Source organism: Ptychodera flava, chromosome 1, assembly GCF_041260155.1.
Source record: "Ptychodera flava strain L36383 chromosome 1, AS_Pfla_20210202, whole genome shotgun sequence".
Lineage (NCBI taxonomy): Eukaryota > Metazoa > Hemichordata > Enteropneusta > Ptychoderidae > Ptychodera > Ptychodera flava.
In genome coordinates, this window is record NC_091928.1 from 37,785,319 (window position 1) to 37,808,799 (window position 23,481).

General features: G+C 40.5%; 1 long non-coding RNA gene across 1 annotated transcript; it reads left to right on the forward strand.

The window, feature by feature from the left end:
* The first annotated feature begins 559 nt into the window (after positions 1-559).
* On the forward strand, positions 560-23,388 carry LOC139136576 (uncharacterized). The gene is made up of 4 exons (XR_011553197.1): positions 560-652; positions 5,585-5,654; positions 13,859-13,989; positions 23,246-23,388. It is a non-coding gene; the product is annotated as an uncharacterized lncRNA (long non-coding RNA).
* Positions 23,389-23,481: the final 93 nt, after the last annotated feature.

Genomic DNA, 23,481 nt, shown 5'->3' on the forward strand with positions numbered 1-23,481 from the left:
ACAGAAAGTCGCAAGACTTCGTGTGACAAATGCCGTACGTTGATTCTTTATTGACTGACGGTGTGTTGGCCATCTGTTACATAGTAACAGATCGAGTGTGCTCTGGTTGTCGTTACAATCTTGTCTCGTTGCTGTCAAATCTATTAGGCAAACGCTTGTACATTACTTCATCATTCTTGAGTTGTTGGTTGTGACAGGGTGATATTAAGGGATGACGTATCGTGTCTACGTGCAGATCTCAGCGGTCGGGCGAAATCAGCGAAGTCCGCCTGGGCTGTTTGTCATCACTGAACCCGTACGTAACACAGTGGTAATAAATATTATCACACCTGCCTTCAGGGTATACAGTACCCGCAGAAGTATATTGATTGCAGAGAGACCATAGCTTGGGTTCAGGGAGCGGGGAGTAGTATACTGAACGAGAGAAAACAGCAATAACACAGACACAGTAAACAAAAACAACGACACTGCTGCCCAGGAAAGGTTAAAAAAGCAATAAAGAAAACATCTGAAGTGCGCGGCAGAAAGAGTGGACACTGTCGTGTGCGATTAATGATACCTGACGTATGCCTTAAACTTAGTGTAATTTTGTTGGTGTATTGCATACTGCAACTTTGAATTGAGAGCTTCATCCACAAAGGACACCAGTCAGGTTAGTGTACGATGACTGCCTGCGATATAGTCACAAGAATTCATTTTATGATTAATTGACCATGACTGACCAGGCTGCTCTCTCTCTCTCTCTCTCTCTCTCTCTCTCTCTCTCTCTCTCTCTCTCTCTCTCTCTCTCTCTCTCTCCATACATTGAACAAAATGGACATATACTTAAAAGCACAGAGAGGTCACTCGTGGGTTTTCTTTCGATACAATATATAGCGTGTACATTACCCAGTGTCAATGGAAGAGTCGTCTTTCGAGTGACAATCGATGAATCTTGGTCACCGCCCAAGCGAATCCTTGCGTACCTTTCAAGTGTCCCGACCTTCACCAACGCTATTGAGGTATTCTGTTACAGTGTTACCTCCATTCATGAAGCTGTATTCGGTGAAGTAACTGTCCTTTCTTGCCACTGACAATTGATGTTGTTGTTCGATGTGAACGGTAATGCGGTGCACTCGCTTGGCGACCCTCATCGAGACAATTGCGCCGACCAAGGTGCTCACGTTCACCGTATTTTCGATGCAGCTGCACAATTGTTCTGTACAAGGGTCTCTTTCGGGCTTAAAAGTTGATGGGTAATATGGATGGCAGTCTTGTTCAAATAACAACCCCGCCTTTCAATTACGTATAAAAAATCGTGCAGAGGTCTGAGATCGCAGATAGTGACCATCCATGAAGTAGAACAACGTTCAGGATGAATATTTAAACGACAGCAATTGTCACTTTGCGGAATATCAATCCAACACAAGTAAACTACTTGCCTATAGTTGATGAACTGAACAAAGCCAACACTGACACGCACGAGAATTTTAGGGTGAGATGAAATGTGAGGCAAAAAGTGAACGCATTACTCAATTCAAAAACGGTCACCACAAAATTTTATGTGAAACCAATGTACAGTAGTTTCGATACTAGAGTAGTCAACAAGCGGCTTTGCGGTTATATGTTTCAATAAAGATTCCCGACTAATTCAGTTACTCCCGGACTCTTATTTCCGTTGTGATCTTTGCTACGTTGCGGGGTGCTTGCTGTTGCCGGCCCGGGGTTAAGGTGAGTGATCACCAATCGATCAAACGGATTACACGATTACACCGATCTGAATGCGTTCACTCAACTCATGCTACTTTAAATCAAGAAAACCTTTGCTGGAATGTATTTATTTCATTATGACCTAATTCAGCCCACAGACTTGGGGCAAGTCTACTCAAATCTTAACACAGGGGGTCCGTCAACGAAAACAAACACGGGTGTTAGTGTTACATTTCGTATTTATAGATATGACAGGTTCTTAATGAATCGAAAGTAATTCGAAATTTCTCATTCCCAAAACATTCAAACTACCTAGAATTTATCGATATTTGTGATTCAAAATGGCCACCATCCCGGTGTAAACTCTACTGTGAAAAATCACATTTTCTATCTTCGCAAAAATAAGACGTTGAATATTTTAGTTACTCCACGAGCTTTTAAATGAGCCCTCACAAGTGGTAGACCGAAAACGTATCATAAAACGTTTAAGAGTCTGATATATCTGTTCCCAGAGGCGCATTCTAGCTGAAGTGGAGGGCAGCAGTGTATGCAAAAAACAGTAACAACAACTAAAACAAAAAACAACAGCAACAACTACAACAAAAAAAAACAACAAATACAACAAAAAAACAACAAATACAACAAAAAATAAAAAATAGAACGTTATTATCGTATCAAGTAAAATGAAGGAACGTCCGTAACTCACGTTTTAAGCATTTCAGTAATCTTTGGATAGTTTCTATACCCAAACGTCCAAATGTGCAACTGTAAAAATGATCTAGAGAGGCGTCGATTTTCTACTAACACGATTAGAACTGATTTGGGATAATTGGACGGTGAGGTAATGTCGATTCAGTCTGCAAATGTAAGCTCATCTTCTTTTCTTTCCAAGGTACTACACTTGTTCTTATGAGTTATTTGTAATGTCGCAACATTCAGCTAAGGTCACTTAAAACTTTTGAGAAATTTGAAAAATATAACGATCCAATTATCCGAGTCCCAAATTACTGTACATTCATGGAATTGAAATCAACTGATACAAGCCAAACAGAGGCTAAATTTTACTGTTTTAATAAGCGGCATAGAATCGGACCGATTGTTACCCTAATCTTTGTGGTTTTCCCTACACCTCAATCCCATCGTCCTTGTCCCCTTCATACGGTCAAAGGTCCCCTTTTATGGAGCCAGTCTAGTAATTGCAAAGGTGTTTTTTTCGCTAAGAGGTGATGAATATTCTCGACTAAATATACAAGAGGAACTGCCATAAACAAACAAACCTCCATGGCAACAGACTATGGCATCTGTAATTATAATTGTACACTTTTACACAGTTGCAGGCGATATGGACATCGGCCTTTTTATTTAAATTGAGACGAAATCCTTTTTGGATCGTTCTAGGAGGGGAGGGTCGGTAAGGTGGGACAAATCCCTACAGTGAGAAATAAACGACATGCAGAGCATTAACACAGAAATCACGTGGACGAGAGCACAGAGTGCGCCAAGAGGACAACTTAAATAAAAGGCTATAAAACTGAATACTTTTGAGTTAAAGCCAAACCGGGATGCTTGTTTATGTGTCTGATTTATGCATTCTGCAGACGCCAGAATGAATGCAGGTTCGCGATTAATAGAATAACCAAAGGCGAAACAACATTTAAGATCCCTTTGATCCTATTTTGTTTTGATTAGAGTGATTTAGTGGTAAATTATCGCAATTCGGACGAATGGATTCACCACCTGTTGTAATATTTACGATTCTTACAAATGGCATCGTAAACCGGGCTACGTGCATCTCAACCTGACGCAACTTTTAATCTATCGGGGCCTTTCAGAGCGGGGACGATCAGTCGAAGACTTTGGAATGCAGTGCACTGTTCACTGAATGGCTAACTTTATAAATGCAATACCACACCTGTTATCCTAGCTGCTTGATCGCGGTTTATGATCACTGACATACATTCTTAAAAGTCCTCGTTGATGGAGGCCGAGTATGACCGATTATTACGACACGTGCTTGTGGTTAGCGCGTTTTCATTATGTGCCCTTGACCATCTTCTTCCCGCGTACACGCAGTGAAGATCGACAGAGGAGCTGAAAATTAAACTTTTCAAGACGATTTTCACAATGCCATGGCAATTTTAAAATAGTTCAGGAGCTACATATAGTTCTAGCCTAGATCAAGCAGTTATGCGAGCAGTGGATTTTGATAAAAACAGTAACAACCAAACGATTTATCCTTTGTTAGACTACTTATAGCTGATCACATATTATTACGATGAAATTTAATCTTTAGTATTTAAGTTGAAGTCAAAAGCACATGAACACGGCTGAGTGTTTACGGCTCAACTTACCTATTAGGGGTTGTATCCTAGGGGTCAGCAAAACTCAACAACCAAACAACGCATGATACAGAAATGATATATTTTCAGCTGATTTGTTATTCGGAAGTCTGGACACACTTCTCCCCTCTCTTTTCTGAACACTTTTGATGTCACATATTCAACGGGTTAATCTTCACAATTCATGACTGCATCGACTGTTTATATCAAAGTGACAGAGATCTTTCTCGTTCCATCGACGCATTATCAACACGCAAAGCAAACTTTCTTTCTGTTTGTATCTTGGTGAACGAGTGTACAATACAGTAAAAAATTGGCCGACCAGCGGGAAATAAAACATGCATGATGTTTCATTTCCCCGCTGGTCGGTCAGTATTTTACTGTATTTGTTTTAACTTGTTGCAGTTTTTATCCTCTGCCTTTTACAAGTATTGTATCTCCCGCTGGTCGGCCAATTTTTTACTGTATTCATTTACACTTGCTGCAGTTTTATCCCTCTTTTGAGGGATAAAACTCAAATTTACAAATGTAAAATTTATGAACGCTCCCAATTGGTCTGTGAAGCGTCGTGGTTTCGAACGCCTTTCATTGTGGGCGCATGCATCGGGAGCACATGAAAGATACCACAGGGTTAAATAAAGGTCATCGCGTCCTATCTAGTCGTGAATGGAATCTCGTACACCTGTTTAACGACTTTCATCGCCATCTGAAAGAACTCAACGCCTTAATTCGAAATATCCCAGCGTGGAAATCAATAACACACCCTTCGCTTTTATATTCTCACACGTAAAATGGGTTATGATCATGAAATTATTCGCCTCTTAAACTTTCTCTGAAAGCACGCTGTATCGTAGGAAAAGCTGTTGTAGTTTGTGAGTATAATAGTACAGGGTTTTCGCTAGATCGTCTGATTAGATGGCAAAGAGAATGTTTAATATAAATACTAGTTTCAAACATTGTCGAGAAAATGGAGATTATTCAAAATAACGCAGAGAACAGACAGAAAGAGTGAATGATACCAAGAATGGCATTTGAAATGGCACAGGAGTATTTAGACAGACGTGGCAGACGATAGGTGAGCGCACTGACGAACAGACGGGTTGAAAATCATTCAGCCTGGATCATGGAAAGAAATTTAGACATAGGAACAGAAAATTACATACACTTAGATAAACAGAGACAGACAGACAGACAGACAGACAGACAGACAGACAGACAGGCAGACGGAGAGGCAGATAGACACACAGACATCCTGAGTGATATGGACTGATAAATGGGAGAAGGAAAATCAACAGAAAGGAGCCTGAAAGAGCGCCAAGCATTCAGAATTTAGCCATTGCATTGAAAAAATCTTGCAAATGTTTTTCTTAAACAAGACAATGAGTCAGATAGACAGACACACCTGTTATGTCTTGTTACGTGACCAGGGCGATTCGGGTCAAATTGTTGACGGCACAAAGTCGTAAAAGTAGAGTAATTTACTGTTCGCTATTGATGTTGCAGAATTGCCGACTCACGGAACGCGGTTTTTACGTTCTCTGTCTTTCCTCCCGAAGGCTAATACCCGCCATTGTTTCGATGAAGAAAAGTTGGAAGAGAAGTTAGAGGGCAAGAAAACGACATTGGGTGAGTTTAAACTACGATCATTAGTATGTACATGTCTTCTTCTGCGTTCGAAGTGGTCGCCGTAGTTCTGTATGATAGAAATAAGGTGTCGGTACAACTACAAGAAATGGAAAACTAAATTTCATCCTACGCTTGAAAGAGCTTAATTAGAAATCGGCCTTGGGGCAAACACTCGTCATACAACAGTATCATTGATTGGGAAAAACTACCCCGGCGATCCAATCAGCAATGGTTCTAAAGAAAACATTCTTGAAATGATTAACAAAGGAAAGTAATAGGGCCTTAGAAGCTTTGGAATAATTTGAAACAGGTTCTGTCACAGACCACGGTGTTTCGGCTATGTAGGTTTTGAAAGTTGTGCAGCGAAGGGAAAGGTCGATCGAAAAAAATGACTTTTGAAAAGTGGGATTGAGCAGATTTCACTCTCTTTCCTATATAACTTTCCCAGCCATCTTACAGGAAAATTTGCGGGCGTGGTTCTTTTATTTCTGTATTAAACAACAGAGATTTGTTTTTTACCCAGTGATCACTCAGCTGTTTTATGAGTTTTGGTTTGTTGCCATCAACATACCGAATTGAGCGGATCTGGTCACTATGAACAAAACAGGACACGTACACCAACACAGACTGAGAGACACACACGCTGAAAATAGCTTCAGCAGGTTTGACTTTTCAGTAAATTTTACGTTGAAACTGAGAGCGACTGTGATATTCAGTTTGCTTGGTACCCCTATCCTAACTCAATGCAAAGCTTTTATCTGCAAAAACCCACTGGAACATCGTGATTCATTCCGGAGCACTGCTAAGGCAGCGGTGACAAAATTGATTCAATGCTTGGTGGTTCCAAATAAAACTAACAACGTTAAATAAATGTTTGTGCTGTCCATATGGGTTGTTTTGACAATATTCTATGAGTAGCGTAATCTGCTTGTAATTACTGGTTTGTCGAAACTTGCCAACTGTCCAACTCATCGGAGCAACTATGTCCCGGATTTGGACCACTGATTTTGCCCAACGTTGGTTAGGAAAATTGAACAGGTGTCAAATGATTGGATTCGTGGCATTCTTTACACTTGCCGTATGAACGCGTATTGTATAATGGCTTGTCCGAAGCAATTACAAGTGTGGGACTCGAATGGCAGAGCCTGAGACTAAATCGATGTTCTGGTTCAACATTAAATCTAGACAAATTAGAACCACTGGACGTGTTTTAATGATCAATTCATCTTCCTCAAATCACAGCCGATGTTTTACGACCATTGTAAACACCATCCAATAAATTGCAATTTGTTATCAAAGACAAATTATGTGTTGCTATGAGAGACGTGTTACTTTGTGGGTTTGGGGTGTCAAAATAGATATACCACACCGCAAACTCATGAACTGTAACGAGATGTGAAGTTTCACGACGACTGCTGTGGTCAGAAAGTTGGATGTAGAATCAGAATTGAGCTACTTAATAAGTAATAGACCCTTTGATACAACAGGCACAATGGAGCCGCTTTTGATGTGTTTCCTTCGCGACGTACCTTGCAAACCCTTGCTTCGCATTCAAGAACCCGACGCCTAGTGTTCAATGGAGCCAAAAAAAAAAACACCTGTCTTTCTGAAAATCGAACCGACCAAATTTTATTCAATCGCCCCCAATTTTGTTTTGTATTTTGTAACATGTATAACGTATGGATTTATCACTTTGCTGTTTTCTTTGGATCACAGTATATACAAAATATAAAAAACTACGGCTCCGACATGTTCTGCGGAGCCATACTGGGAAAAGCACAGATACTTTGAATTCAACTGGAGGAATATCGGTTTCTTATGCTGTGCACGATAAAGGGCGTCGTATATTTCCATTGTATCATAAACTCCTTGAGCGCCCTGCCTGAGGGTCGTGGAGTCGATATTTTTCCGCATCCTGTCGATGTGTGCGTGTTGCCAAGTAACCGTGTTTTCAGGAGAAAGCATGCTTTCACTGCAATGGAATAATATGTAATGTTATCTGCCCAACAATACATTGATCAGACGTTGTACAAGAGACCGGGTTTAATCTGTGTTCGTCATTGATGAAGGCACAATTGATTTCGGTGAGCAATTACACATAAAATGATATAACCCTGGGCCGACAAAAGTTGAAATGGTGGATGGCTACGGAACAAGTTAATCCCGGTCGACTGGTACTTACAGTGTTCTTTGGCCGGTGCACTGCGATCAGTATAAGGGAGTTTCGTTAATGTGTTAAGGCCTATCTGTAATAACTTCTACAAGGTCGGGGACACTGTAAACCACTCTCTTTCAAGATCAGGAATACATATCGGGGATGGCTGTGCAAAGTTTGGTACGCGAGATACAAATTACCCCATATTTACAGACGCTTACAATCCAAATTGTCTGCCATACTTGTTTCACGGTTACGGTGGGGTGGAGTAACCGTGCTTGTTTTAATTCTGTTGGGGAAAATCGAATTTTCGAGTGTCACCAAAATAATATGGCGAACACTTTACCGTGTTCGCGGGCTTCAAGACGAGTCAACACTGGCGGTAGTACAGAAAGGCATATTAAACTTGACGGTCGGAATAACTGATTCTGCCTTTAAGCTGAACACACTGACAGGAAACTGTCGAATAATCAACTCAAGATTCTTAGTTGTGAACGCATTTGTTCCGAAAAGCTGCCGTCCTGGTTGCGGTGCTCTATATTCAGCAGAATTTCAACCCAGTACCGAATACGCCCTTTCTGCTATTCTACGGTGGATGGAAATATCGCAGCATGAGCTGAACTGCCAGTCCGAATCAATAACACAACGGCGAATAAAGAGCTGCGAGTTCTGTGTAAATTAAATGCTTAAATTGTGACTTTTGGTGTTTACAATCACCGAAGTTCCGTGTTATTACATAAGACTTACTTCAAAATAGTGGTAATTAGAGGAACTAAACCATTTTCAAAAAGTCAAGAAATACTAGGTAAGAAGTAAACATATTCAGATTGAGTAAACTAGATAATAACCTGAGTGAATCGTGAAAAATGAATTTACTTGAAATAAACGAACTGTATAGTTGTAGCTAGTTTCAATATTTGTTTCTCTCAAACAAATATCGCGGTACAATTTTATTTGTCTCCCTGAAGTATGGTAAAATACAAACGTATTAATCTAGCACCCACAACATTGTGTATAGTGTGTACAATATGCAATGCTATCGCTGGAAAACGACTTTCTTGTCCGGACAAATATTAAATAATTTTCAACATTGGATAACATTGACATCGAACATGAAATACTCTATTGGCTGAGCATTTTGATATAGATTAACATTATAACAAGAAACTATATTTTATAGAGAGGACAAAGGCCTTGGAAAATAATTGATAGTTAGAGCTAATGAAGTTTTGAAAATCAGAAACGTTTTCCAAGACACTTACATCTTGGCCAGCGTTTTCGTTAGCAACATTCACTTTGCTGTGATGGTTACTCAGCTAATTCTATCTAGTTTGACTATGAATCAACTCTTGAACGAGCTTTGAAACTGTTTTCACTCTCATGTCTCGACATAAATTTACTCTGACTTCCTGTGGATACATTGCTTCCAAAGGTTTATACCATCTATGTTTGCCTCGGGCTAAGTGCGCCCTCTAATTTACAATATTTCTGTACTCTTGCAGCGCAATTTTAGGATTTCTTTTCTTTCTTGTTGTTTGCGTGAACCTCATGCTAGTAACAGACAACAATGTAAAATTTTCTTTAGTCAAAGGCAACTATATCTTGAGACAGCGATACGTCAGTTTTCGAGGACATATGACTCGGTATCCTGCAAGAAACAGGCCATGATGCTGTTTTTGTTTTACATTAATGTTACCAAATTTCCTTTATTTGTCTCATATTGACTCTTTTTACTCAAATCATTGAACATTTTCAGGATGATGTGTTTTAAAGACCATCGATGATTTCTTTGTTGAACTCGAGTATGTGTGTAATTTAGTAAATACGTAAGTAAGTTGGTAAGTGAGTGAGTAATTAATTAAGTAAGTAAGTAGGTCAATAAGTCAGTGGGTCAGTGGGTCAGTGGGTCAGGAGTAGAGAGTGAGGGAATAGATAAGCCAGTCAGTCAGCAATCCAGTTAGTAGGAAGGCACGTTAGTGATGAATAAGAATGTGAGTAAGTTAATAAGCAAGTAATATATAAATAAATACATACATAGATATATAACTAAATTAATACACATTTGGATAAACATCTTGAGCACCGACCGTATTTTGAAGTCTTTATCAGTGTTGAATTTTTAAGTCTGTTTGGAATCCACGATTAATAAAATTCGTCCCTTTCTTTCTTTCTGAGTAGTGGCCAGCTGCAGATCGCAAGTCGCTCAGTAAGACCCTATCACAGCCTAACCTGACCTCGTAAAAAGTGCTCCATGGCGGTGTAAATCAAATTAAAACAGGGATAAAATTCATTAAATGGAATTGCTCGAGGTTCTATTGTATTGGTTCGGATGGTTTTAGGAGAGTGTTCACACGCAGTCTCTGTCACGCTGAAAGAAAATCTCACTTCAATTTGGATTCATCATCCGTGCGTTTGTTTGACTTATAGGTGTGCCCGACACGCCTCCTTGTTGCCATAGAACCGTGATGGATGACCGCTGCTAGGCAACGGCGCTGCTGAATGGGGTGACGCTTTCTTTCAAGGGCGGGCCTCCCCGTGAATGATGCTTTAGTAACCGCGTCAGTTTTCAATCTGAAATAAGCGGGGGACGGAGGTATCATGGCTCGGTTGTATGAGTCGATCTAAAGAATTTGAAAGAGAAAGAGTGGAAGGGTGAAAGGGAAAGAATTTTCGCAGACAAGCGAGTCAGTTTAATTAACTCACCTAGCTCGAGAATTCAGTGCGAACAAAGATCTCGAGAGAGACTGTCGCACCCACCATATGTTGGATGAATAATGTTATTTGTTGTGTTGATTGTTTCTTCTAGCTGACACATGGATCACTTAGCACGCCAAGTACAACGAATGGGAAAGCTGACTTCATGGTCGTGACAAGAGACAAAAGTGAACAATAAATTTGTCAGAGATTGAGATAATGAACTGGCTTTTATTGTTATTGTAACATCACAAGCTATTTAAAAGTGCGTTCAACCTGGTAACATATCCGCGATGATATTTCAACAAATTTGTCTGTAGAGAATCCAGCTGAATGGATAAATGGGTCACAGGGACGCATGCTATCTTCTCCTCTTACTGTACAGACAAAAATTTCGCTGATTTTTTTAATTTAAAAAAATGATTCCTAATGAGGTTTATACAACCATGTACTAAAGATTCATTGTAAATAGAATGGAATTATGTGAGCTGTATAACTTCAGTCTTTAAAAAAACAGTGATCTGTAGAAATAGGCTACAAGAAGTGTAAAATACATTTATAAATGTTCTATCGACAAGTTCGTCATTGAAGTAGCCCGATTCTAGGCACTGTGGATTCATCGATAGCCCGCCCTTCTTCATCGTTCGCATCTTATCCGACTCCTCGATCGAAATGCAGGCCGTGTGGAAAGAACTAAAGGTGTAAAAAACGGATTGTTTGACGTGGAGCACGTACTTAAATTGGTTGAATACATGTCGTGCCTTGCCGACACTCACTTAGTTTTAAATCCGAAGTGAACATGAATCTGAACAAAGAAACTGACCGTGGGGTCGACATCGGGCTAGTATTTCAACCGTGTATTTGGGACGAACTTAGGCAAAAAAAAAATTGATTTGTTTCTGGTCAGCGCGCGCATCACTTCAAAGTGTGCGCGTCAACTCTTTTTTTTCCTGTTTTTCATTTGCCCCTATGGAAAAAAGGGGAAAATGTACCAAATTCCACCAAAAATAAAAAAAAAAATTGAAAAAAAAAATTCGCGTCACCGCATCATTTTTGCCACATGTCAATGACCAGAAACAAACCTATTATTTTTTTTGGCTTTAGTATATTCATTTTTTACAATGCTTCGTTGGTTTGCTGCTTGCTTGGACTTGTTTTCAAAGCCCGTGGTTGATGTGAAGTTTTTCACCAACTTCTTCTTCGTTCAAATCGAAAATTTAATTTTCCTCACCGAGTTATTACTGGATGTAGTGACCACCTTGACTTTCGAATATCGGTAAATTTTAGGTAATTTCTTTTCTTCAACTTAATTTTTGCACGATGTCACTCATGATTATCATTTCTGATAATGAAAGAAAATTCGTTTAAAGTGCCATTTGAGAAAAGTTTGAGTAATAGGAAAAAAATCTCATTCGAGAGGTTTGAGGAGTAATGTTTATTTCTGAAAGCAATTGAGTTTTTTTTGTCGATGAGTGTCCGTTTCACTGCTTGTCCTTAGATTGCTTTCGCTTTATCAGTTAAAGTTCTCACAGCAGAGAAAAAAAACCACTAAAGTAACTATTGTCCAAAGACATTGAAACTGAATTGAACTTGTCACGTGTTTTCAGGATTAATCAACCCATAACAAGGGTTTGCGAGTAAAAAACAAACAGTGGAACAGACAAACTGAAGTCATGTACAATTCGACTTTATTCGAGCTTATGCAGTACAATATCCCTATTGGTATAAACACGTACACTTTCTTTGATGACGTTTCTTTTAACATTTACGGCTAAAGCTGCAAGAAATGCTCGGACAGTGAAATTCTTTCGAACGTAAAACGTGTTCTCCACCCAATGCAAGCCGGTGAAATACAAACTAAACATGACAGAAATAGCTTTCCGAACAGGTTAGGCTGGCAGAAGGATGTTGACACTACGTGTTTCGCTCAACGATCGAAGCGCCCACACTTACATATGTAGGCCGCCCGTTTGAATGGAGTCTCGCCAGACGAGTGTACAGTGGAACTATTTTTTTTTTCGTTTCTTGCCATCTCAATTACCAGAGTCCGTTATTCAAATTTTATCACCTGTGTTTTTGGCCGTTACTTAGTAGGTTAAGCGATTTAAATCCCTCTCGAGGAGTTTACGCAACGTGTCAGCGTCTGAAGTACATTCCGAAAGCGATATGTCAACGTAGAGAGGCTTTCGATTTACACATTGTTCAGCGGACAAAAGACATTGTTCGACCGTACTGCCAACACACTTTATCCGGTCACAGTACTAAGTATGTCTCGTATCCTATTACCCACTTATCGCGGCAATAAGACTAAATATCACTTCACAGTAATGTGGACACGTACGCAGTAATAATCCCAGACGGAATTTAATAGTTCGGGTGGCGATGTACTAGTTTGGTGAATGAGGCAATGCATGTTCTGGGGAAAAATAAAAGTTTTGAAGATACTACTGTCGGGTGCCTATGTCTGATGGAGGCACTTGAAACGAGGCAATGGACGAGGCATCGACTTTGTCGATGACGGTGGAAGAGCTAAAATGTACGATAGATGAATCCTGTTTACAACGTTTCGCATTTAAAGAGAAGAATCTACGATATACTCGGAAGGATCCATCACGAAACGTGAAAGCCCCTTATTTTTCACATGGGGACAGATACCATCGAAACTCGATCACCGAGATCTTTACGGCCAGCGAGAGTGTCCCTCGTATCCCCCAACAAAGTCCTTTAAACTTTATTGTTAAACTTGATTGACCGAATTCTTTGCAGGAAATATCGTATCTATCCTAACATGCCACCCTGACAAGTACTGACAATTGATTTGCAGACTTCAAAACGCACGCTTAAAGTATGCACCGAACATCTATCTTTACACTGCTTCACTTGAAATGTTTTACGAGCAGATATGTTATTTGATAGATGGACCGCGAAAGAGTCCGGCGAATACGATGATTTTTATCTATTCTATTTGAGGTCGTATCATTGTCAAATATATGTGTACACAAATGACAACTTCGGATTATGCGTCGTCCAGGTTTGATAACAAATTTGTTCTTAAAAACTGGGAAAGTAAAAGTCGTATCGCCTCCTGTAAAAAACTATGTCATGGCTTATTATTGTCTAGTTTCTGAAGTTGGATTAATGCATTGTAGCGAAGACAAATCTTATATCTTAACTTTACAAATTTCCACAAATTCCATTCGATAGTGGTGTAGAACTTATAGAGACTGCGATAGTCACATTTAAATACAAAGGATTTATTTATAATAATCACAGGTATTTATTTGTTACAGCAGGGACTCTCCATCAAAGACAATAGAGAAGTCTTTACCCTCGACTGTCTTTGGCTATATTACAGGAAGACTATACTCTGCCCACCTATTACCAACCTATGCGATCCGGATGACGTGGAAGGTTCAAATCCGCATAATTAACCTGAGAAAACATGGTAAATGGTTACCTCCGAAGTGGACTGCATAGTGTAAACAGGTATTTGCTGCAGCTTTTAGGTTTTTGCTATTTGTAGATACGCCTCGTTTCGTTTATCACACGCCGGGGGGGGGTAACTCCATGGCTAATAGTACGGGGAGGCTCCGCACGAACATGGAAACCCAAACTGTTGTGATACCAGTCTTGAGCAAAAAACCTACCCTTTCTGATACCTAGTTGTCGAAACGCAGCTATCTCTTGGCGGGGTAGCGTGGGGTTGACTTTGACCCGCATAGCAACTCACGCTACCCTGCCAACATACAATACCATACGTATACGTATACAGATACGACTCACTCGCCTTGCGTACCAGGGGTACCAACAGTCAAACCGACAGATTGGAAATATTGATGGTAGATCTGGGATGTAGATACATGGGTTTCCAGTGTTTGACAGCATGATTTTTTAACAAATGTCAGTTTGTGTTTAAAACCGGACCCTTTCTCATACCAACACCTCGTGAAAAGTATACCCTTTCTGATACCAAACAGTGCAAAAAAAACGACCCCTTATGCGCGGACCCTCCCCGTATAGCCATCTATGGGAGTTACCCCCCCGGGATCACACGCGCGGCTTATGGGCCGTGGATAATTAAAACACGCGCACGGTAAACGCAACTTCTGCGCATAGGGGGAGGGGGTTTGGCTGTATTTCGATTACCGTGCGCAAAAATCGCACCACAAGTTTTCCTAGCCAGTACAGCACCGGCGCTACACCAGCATTCTTTTGACATACATGTGAATCAGTGCACGAGTAAAATAACGTAAAATCATTTTGGATACACTGTTTCATTTCATTCTATTGTTTGCATCATTGAGTACGCTCTGAACAGAGATTGATTTAGAAGGGGTATGCGGGGGGGGGGGCGGTCGGTAGCGTATGCGTGATTTCATAGCGACGTAATCACCGATTGTTGGATGCAGTTTATACAGAATGAGGCTTGATTGCATTTTCGCACTTCCAAACTTTCGCGTAGGGGAGGGGGAGGGGGTTGAGGACAATCGCACTTAATTTCGTTTAGCATGCGCACGTTCATCCACGGCCCCTTAACTACGTTTCACGTGACACACACGCTTGGAACCATAACTCGTCGAACACAGATAAAATTAACAAATTACATTAGACTTTTCGAGACACTTCACACTTTATTTACGATCCATTACACGTTACCAGTTGCCGGCCAATGACAATAAACAAATACACATGATCAAAATCGTTATTAAAGATATACTTTCTCTATATTTGCAAGAGAAAACATGAAATATGAAAATTGATTTGTGATTCTCATACTCATTCTGAAGACGTGTATCGGACGGACATGTTATTCAAAAGTTAATATAAAATGCACTTATCGATAGTTTTGCTTTACAACACAAGGATGGACCGTGATAAAATGTTTTTCTTTGTACTTTCTTGTAAGATAACAGAGGTGGCGAGCGTTTTTAATTTTGAGCTAGTCTGGCGTGTAATACTAACTTTTGATGATTTTTTCATTATTTTTCATTTGTATATCAACTGTACCTTCATATTCTACCCCAAAAAATGTTGAAACACCCACTATGTAGCTTGTCAACTTAACGTCTACATGTGTAAAATGTATTGTTATTGTTTACATTTGAATTCTAGTCCGGACCAGAAGTCACTTGTCAACAATAACAATGCAGTTTACACATGTAAGGTCTGAGTTGACAAGCTGAACAATGTGTATATCAATATACTGTGGGGAGTAGATCAATTCGTTATGGTTGACATTGAAAACAAAAAATGGCGAAAAATTTATCAAAAGTTAGCATTACTGGCCCTATAATTATAGCAAATACAGTTACTATGTACGTAAACAACAAGAGCACAATCAATAATTACCCCTTGCATGACTATGGTTTTGCCCAGCTCAATCGCTTTCAATGGCAAGTGTGGATCTGACTACAGGAAAATAGGGGTGGAAAAATTAAGTATATGAAGAAGTGAAGAGGTGAAGTATTTGTTACTGCTTTGGACGGCATTTTCGACAAAACTTCAGTAGTAGAATCATTTGTCATCTTGTGTTCTCGTTTGTTTAAAGAACATTGCGTTATCCCCCTAACAAAAATATACAAACAAAAAAATACACAAAAACAAGCCATACCAAACAAGCCAAAAAATAAACAAAACTTATTATATATGTATCAACAATGCTGGATCTGTTCATCAGCTATTTGGATCTGGTTATGACTTTCTTTATTTTAACAGTTTCATTGCATTTCGTCAACATGTTTCTGATGTTCATTGTCTGGGATTTGGTGGACACATCTCCCCACACCATAACCTTGAAGTTAATCGTTTAAGTTAAAGATTGCAATTAACTGGCGCTTAGACCAGACCCGTCGATAAGAATTCTTTTCACGGATAATGACGACTGTCTGGACGGAAGTTGCTAACAATTGCCGTCACGTACAAACCTGACTTACAGAAATTCGAAAGAGTGGGGACTACTGTTATAGCCTTCCCTGTCTCTTGAGCGTACTTTGATATAGCCATGGTGCGTCGCGCCTCCTAAGAGCTTCAACACCCCGAGTTTTTTCTGTCAACATCTAAACCTCGGGGTAAACAGAGCCAGAACAAAGAGAGCACATATATTCCGACACCTTTGGAAAAACTGGCGCGCTTAATTTAGTGTCGTGTAAAGGGTGTCATGTTTGAAGGACCAGCGCTTTCAAAGGCACGTTGCCTTAGGCTAGAGGGTGCTAGCTGACTTTGTTTTCATTGCTCACCGACTCAAGACGTGGCCAACAATGAGCAATGTGACACTACAATCGGTACAATTAAAGCTGTACCCTACCATTACTGCAAACTGAACGTTTTGTTGTGAGCGTTTCGGCCGCGACACTTCACGGACATGACCAAAATGTGGCGAAATTTGTTGCATCCCTTTGGTGTTGCTTTTCCAAGTCTTAGGCATTCTTTGTGAGTTTTGATAAAGATTTCTGAATAATGTGAAAATGTGATGTAAGAATTAAAATACCAAGCATGGATGAGACGAATTAACGCTAAGTTGCATCGGAATTTAGACATAATGAATCAAACTTACGGATGATTTCACAGATGAAAGGAAACACTTTAAGCCCGTGACAATGGCACATGGATCTTCGCATACTCCGTAAACGAACTAGGCAATGGCATCATGTAAGTAAGTTGACGGTCATTGCAAAAGCAATGCAAAACTCACCGTGCAAGGGAACGCTTGCTTCTCATCTCTTGCCATATCAAAACGAAGGTGTAGTTGAGTTTTGAATTTGTCTGAAACAATTGCAGTACCCTGTCGACGAAGCGACGAACTTCCATGAAATCAAAAAATCATGTGACCGCCCTGCCATTCGTTTAGCAGACATTGCCGATCTTCAAAACAAAGGGCGTCCCTAATCAGGATTATACCAAAGGATATGAAAAGACCAGACCTAGAGCATTTCAAATCCGTCGTAATTTGGTACAATTACCCGTTTCTGGCCTAGCAAAAGACATAAAGGCCATCTAAACGTCCAACAATTAGTCGATAAATTCCGACACTGGGCGGGATATTGAGAATAAGAATGAACAGTTTACTGTAGTATTTGCATAATTTACGATAGACGATAAAACATCAGTGCGACTATTGACGACAGAAGTGAACAGAAATAAACTTATAACGTTTAATTAATCTGTCCAATAAGTCGCCACAGTTACCAATTATCATACATTAAAGTTCACACCATTCTTAAAGTCTCACTCTGCGACAAAACATAAATTAACAGTAAGGCCAAGAAAAATAAAAAGTTTGTTTCTCATCCTCGTGCGAGTCAATTCAGACCCGCCGCGCCAACCTTTTTTCTGCTCATGAGGAAATAAAATAAATAAGCTACAAAAATACGATAGTGCATAACACAGTGCTGTATAAAACAGAACTGTAAACAAAATAACTGACACTAACATTCCATTTAGACCTGTACACATGTGTCACTGTTATATTAAGCTGTCAAAACTGTGCATTGCTGCACTAAAAGTCAAACCACAGAACTGTTGCTGTACAAAAATACTAAAGCAACACTGCTGTGCATTTATCTCTGCGTGCATTCCTATGCTGTTTTAATGTTTTTTGCGCGTTCTTGTTGGTTGAAGAATACAAAAATTGAGAAGAAAATAACCGTGTCACCACATCATTTTTGCAATATATCTAGGATGAGAAACAAACTTTTTAATTTTTTTTTGGCCTAAGGACGGAGTCGCCGAATATAGGCTTTGTAAAATATTTTAGGGAAAGCTGTATTTTAAAGATTTTACAAAAGTATGACATTTCATTTGAAATTAAATGGACGTGACTGAATCTGTGAGCTTCCTTGTCATCTATTCATACTGCGTAACATTAAAAAGAACTGGTCTCCGTGACTTTAAAAGTTTTAAATAATTAAGGCAAATGTACAACCAGAACAGGACGTCAATTTCACTTTGTTTAGTGTTTATAAAGTGAGTAACAAAAGTAAATTCTTTGGATAAATTAAGACTTTTTTCAAGCTCGCATAAATAGGTTACCAGAATGTTGATATGTCGTGATATGGGAAGATTCGTGCCATTATTCATGTTGAATACGGCATCAAATTGGGCTTTGTCCGATATTTGTTATCGTCAGCTATACACTCTATCCTACATTTTAACTCTACAAGGACGGAGAATCCTTCAAAATATATGCAACATGGTACAACCTGTGGAATAAAATCACCGATAACGGTTTGTCGGATTGAAAGGTGTCTGCACCGCCCAGTCGCTGTGATCAGTCTGTGGTTGAAAGCACAGTTCTTAAAGTGGAGGGACTTGAAAGGGATGGTGGTTCTATCACACTATAGTCGCCGGGACTGCTATGATTTCAGACGCGTCTTCCAGTCCTAGGAATGAGTGCGTGTGATTGCGCCTACCGAGTTTGAACAACTCGTCAAGTTGCATTTCCTCGGCGGAAGAATCGTACACGGCCGAGTCTACGGAACTGGAGCTGGTGTTCACGCCGTCGAGCGTGTCTGCGTCCAGGCTGCAGGCGCCGCTGTCGAGACTGCCCGAGAAGCTGAGCTCGCTCTTCGTGTCCTCGGCAAAGTCGACAGAGAACATGCTGCAGACGTCATCCAAATCCATGTCGTCGACTTCGGTCTCAACTTCGCCGTGAGCGGGTTCGCTCTCTTCCAGGATGACGATGTTTCCGTCGGGGTCAAGGGTGATCAGTTCGTTGCCGCCGTCGACTTTCGTGACTTCACTGCACAAAAACGGCTGCAAGTCCTTCGCGTTTTTCACCATGAAATGGAGAAACCCGGCCTTTACCGGACGAGGTGTCAACATGGCGGAATATTTCAGGGCAACTTGGATGTCCAGTCCAGGTTGTGAATAAACGTTGAAAAGACAAAAACCGGGTTTTGTCGAAGTTGCCTGTGTACCGAGAATGCATCGGTAGAACTCAACCATGGCGTCGAAATTTCTGACAAAAATGTTGAAGCGGAGGTGCTCTTTGCCGTAGTGGACGGGACACACGGATATCAGAGGATACTCTGGACTGGCGATGTAGAAATCCTGCCGGGCAGCAGTTTTTATTTGACCGCGGCAGTTCCTCGAGCTCAGTTCAATTTTGTGATGAAAGCGAAAAGGCGGCTTTTGCAGGTTTTCTAGGGCGGAAGCGGCCGTTTGTACGCCGTGGTGTTCTTCGAGTAAAAATAGCATTATGCTGACTGCCGGTGTGTTAACGTTACCAGGTGAGCAATTGAGCTTCTCTTTGGCCGTGTTTGGTGTTTTCAGATGCTTATTCAAGCGAGGTTTGTTGTCGGTTATCGTTACAAATTGGAAGACAGGGTCCAGCCACTGCAACAGTGGACGAAACACTCGCTTGAGGCTCCCAGCTTCGCCTGGCCTGGGTCGCAAGCTGAGTCGACACCGGAACGGGTCTGGCGGTTCGTTTCCCTTCGGCATGTTGTCGCCGCATTTGAAGAGTTCCTCCATTCTTATCGCGCGGCTTGGGAATGTGAGCTTTTTTCAGTCAAATCGACCTAATACGGACGTTGGCGCGTCGATGGTGACATATGGCGGTAGATTAACGATGTCGCTTTTCGGGAACATCACCTGAGCGCAGCTTTCCACAATGATCTATATAAATGTGGACAAAAAAACATAAAAAGACGATTTTGCGATTATACTCCGTAAAGATCACATGAAATACTCCGCGCCGCTTATTCCTGGTCTCTTTGAATGGCGTACACGCAATTCAGTTTGACTGGTCAGTCCGCACGTCGCCACGATAAAATATGTAGACGTCAAAGAAATCGGCTGTCCATGTCACCATCAAACTATGTCCGTGTCGCCATCCCAATGCTTGATGCGAGGCGATGCGTATTTATCAAACTTCAAAACCTCTTACAATGTCCAAATCACCGAGGAAATAATCACAGGGTTGTCGGCTGTTATGATTGGTACGATGGAGCTTGTTCCGTACATGCGCTAGCAACTCAATGGGCGCCTCCGGTGTGTACCATGCTTGTCCATCGAGCGGCGTTCTTATACTGACTGCAGGGAACGGCGAACGGCGCAGGGAAGATATAATTATCGGACCTCAATGGCACAACTGTCATTACAATAGAGGTACTTGGTATGCATTTTAACCCTACTGTACCACTAATGGGCGGTGCGCTAAGTAACAATGCTGGCCGAGTCAACTACGTCATCGGCCTGGCTGTGTAACTTACTACGCCGATTCATCAAAGCGCAGTGTCCCACTGTCTGACATGCCTCAGTGAGTTAACTCGATGCCATTCTGTGCCTGTATCCCCGCCAGAAACACCGATACCGACAGCTATACGAGCGCAGTGGATCACTGCATGTACCTGCACGTAGAGGGCGTCCTAGGCGTTTACCTTTGAAGCAGAGGTGTTCCAATGGAAAATGTGAACGCAGTGCGTGTGCTCAGTATCAAACACTGATTTCGAAGAGCTTGGCGAGGGACGGAATTAAGTGTTCGCTACCTCTACTTCTCATTGCTACCTCCCAAAGCATGATTTGTATGAAAAATAGTGCCCAGTTTTTTAAGCAATAGAGAGGGCAAGACAGCGAAGTGAAACTTGAATAATCATATAATCATATACCTGAAATTCGATGCGAAAAATAAACTTAGCCGCATATGCGAATAATAGATAATATATAAGATATCTGATTAGATATTCTGACTCTCAAACTTTTTGCAAGCGATACATTTTTGGCCTACCACCTGTGGGGCTCATTTAGAAGTTTGTCGAGTAAATAAAGTTTTCACCGGGCTAATTTTTGTGAAAATCGGAAATTAAATTTTATCCATTAACACCGACATAGCGGCCATTTTGAAGTTCAAGTATCAGTGCAAATTGAGTAATTTTGGAAAGTGATCCTTGATTTTTACTCCTGATTTCGAAAGAGAATGATTAGGAAAAGTTTCCCGAAGGAAAGTTTGCGCAAATGTTTCAGACTTACACTTTCGATGTTTCCGATTACAATCCCGATTATTGCCAGTTGTTTTTCTTGTTAATTACCAGCCGATGCGACAGGTAAAATTACTGTTATTTTAGAATAATTTTACAGACGGAAAAAGTGCCTCAACCTAAACAAATAATATTATCTAAGTCAAGATAAAAAGAAAACATTGCCTTCAGGATGCAGCATTGTGTGCTAAATGCAAGGCTGGGTACATTAATAACGTTAACAATGTAATCGGTACCTTTTTCTTTAAAGTTGAAAGCTGCCGACTCTGTTATCAATGGGTGTTCTCCTATTAATTGGGGTCAAAGGTCGTTATTTTTCCCTTAAAATAGACCTCATTAAAGCTCCATTGTCTGTAACTTTTCATGCGTTGTCAGTAAGTTTTGTTCTGTGGACGGATTTTGCGTCCTAAATCATGTCAAAATATACAGTGTTCAACTTGCCAACTCAGTCTACAAGAGTGTATTTTCTAAGATTTATATTGACGACTTAATTTTCTGCCGGATTAACAGTACTTCATATCATATTGTACAGGCCGTGTTCGCATAGCTAATGCGTTGTTATTCAAAGTATTTCCTAATTGAAGTGGAGAAGAACAAATAAAACTTGTTTCCAAGAATAAAAATAATGAAATATTATAAAAAGTTTCTGCTACCTCTCTTTAAACTCATGTAAGTTTTCAGTGCAGCGCATTGCTCGTACCACGCGGTAACAGCGTCTAAAAAACCATGACCAGAGCTGAAGGTAGTATGCGCCTCGTATGTGTTTTCTATCTGCGAGTAAAGGCGCAGGTATATGCGATGTACCGTTTTGCATCTTATCCAGCCAAGCGGTGTTTCTTCGGATAGGTACTCTGCTTTTGGAGAGGGAGACTGCACTGCGCCATCTTGGCAGAGCAGTGCGGACCTGACTCGGAACATGCGTTATTTAATGGAAGACGATTGACTACTGGGCAATCTTTCAAACACCTAACACAGTCAATGCGCGCAAAAACAGAAAGTTTTAAACCATTCTTTAAATGTATACTAGAAAACGTGGCATCTGTTTATACAAACAAAACACACAAGAGACTAAATAAGTCAATAAATGAATGAATAAGTAAGTAAAAAAACTATTGTTGTACTCTCGTTAATGCAAAATGAAAAGGGCGATAGAAATCTATGCGTACTTACTCTCTTTTTTGCTCCACAAATTCACAAAGTAGTTTTGTAAAAAAATACAACTGTAAATTTTGACTTTTTCCTTGCCACAAATATTTTTCAACAACTTAAGCACTATGTATTTACCTCATGCGATTATCCGATATTTCCAGCTGTATCAAGTAAATTTAATGCTACTGCGGATACAGGACATGGTGGGTTGTTCCGTGCTCTATGCCCACTAGAAAAAAACATTGGTTTACAAGACTGTAAGTTAATTTTGTTAAATTTTTGTAAGCTGTCGTTGTTTAGGCTAAAGCGACTGCGCCTTTTTCAATTGTTCAAAAGGAGACACTGTGGCGCCCGTTACCGAGTAATTGCCTCTCCACCGACGAAAACCTTGTGCCTTCGGGCACCACGTGGGTGGAGGGACTGTGCTTCGTGGGGAACGTTTCACCTGACCGTTTCGCAGTGATTATATACATGAGGGCACCTGTCACAAAACCGGTGAATATTGATAATTCACTTTGCGGAAATTGGTGAACGCTTGGCGCCTCGCTGGCGGAAAACCTGGACGGTTGGCACGATCTTTGCATGTTAACTAAATCTTGCGTCTGATTTTTTTTCAGTCCCACAAAATTGGATTTACCCTAAGTTACGGATATAGTCCAAGACGTCCATGTGAAAACAGAATGTGATCTGAAATCAAAACTATGGCAGACGTGGGTGAAACATCTTGTTGAAATATTAAAGACACATGGCTACAGATTTTCACTCGTGAGTACTGGTGCTAGCTTTCAGACGGTCTTGTGAATATCACTGCTTTGCTAGCAACATCGTAGTGTGTTACTTCGTTGAACCTAGC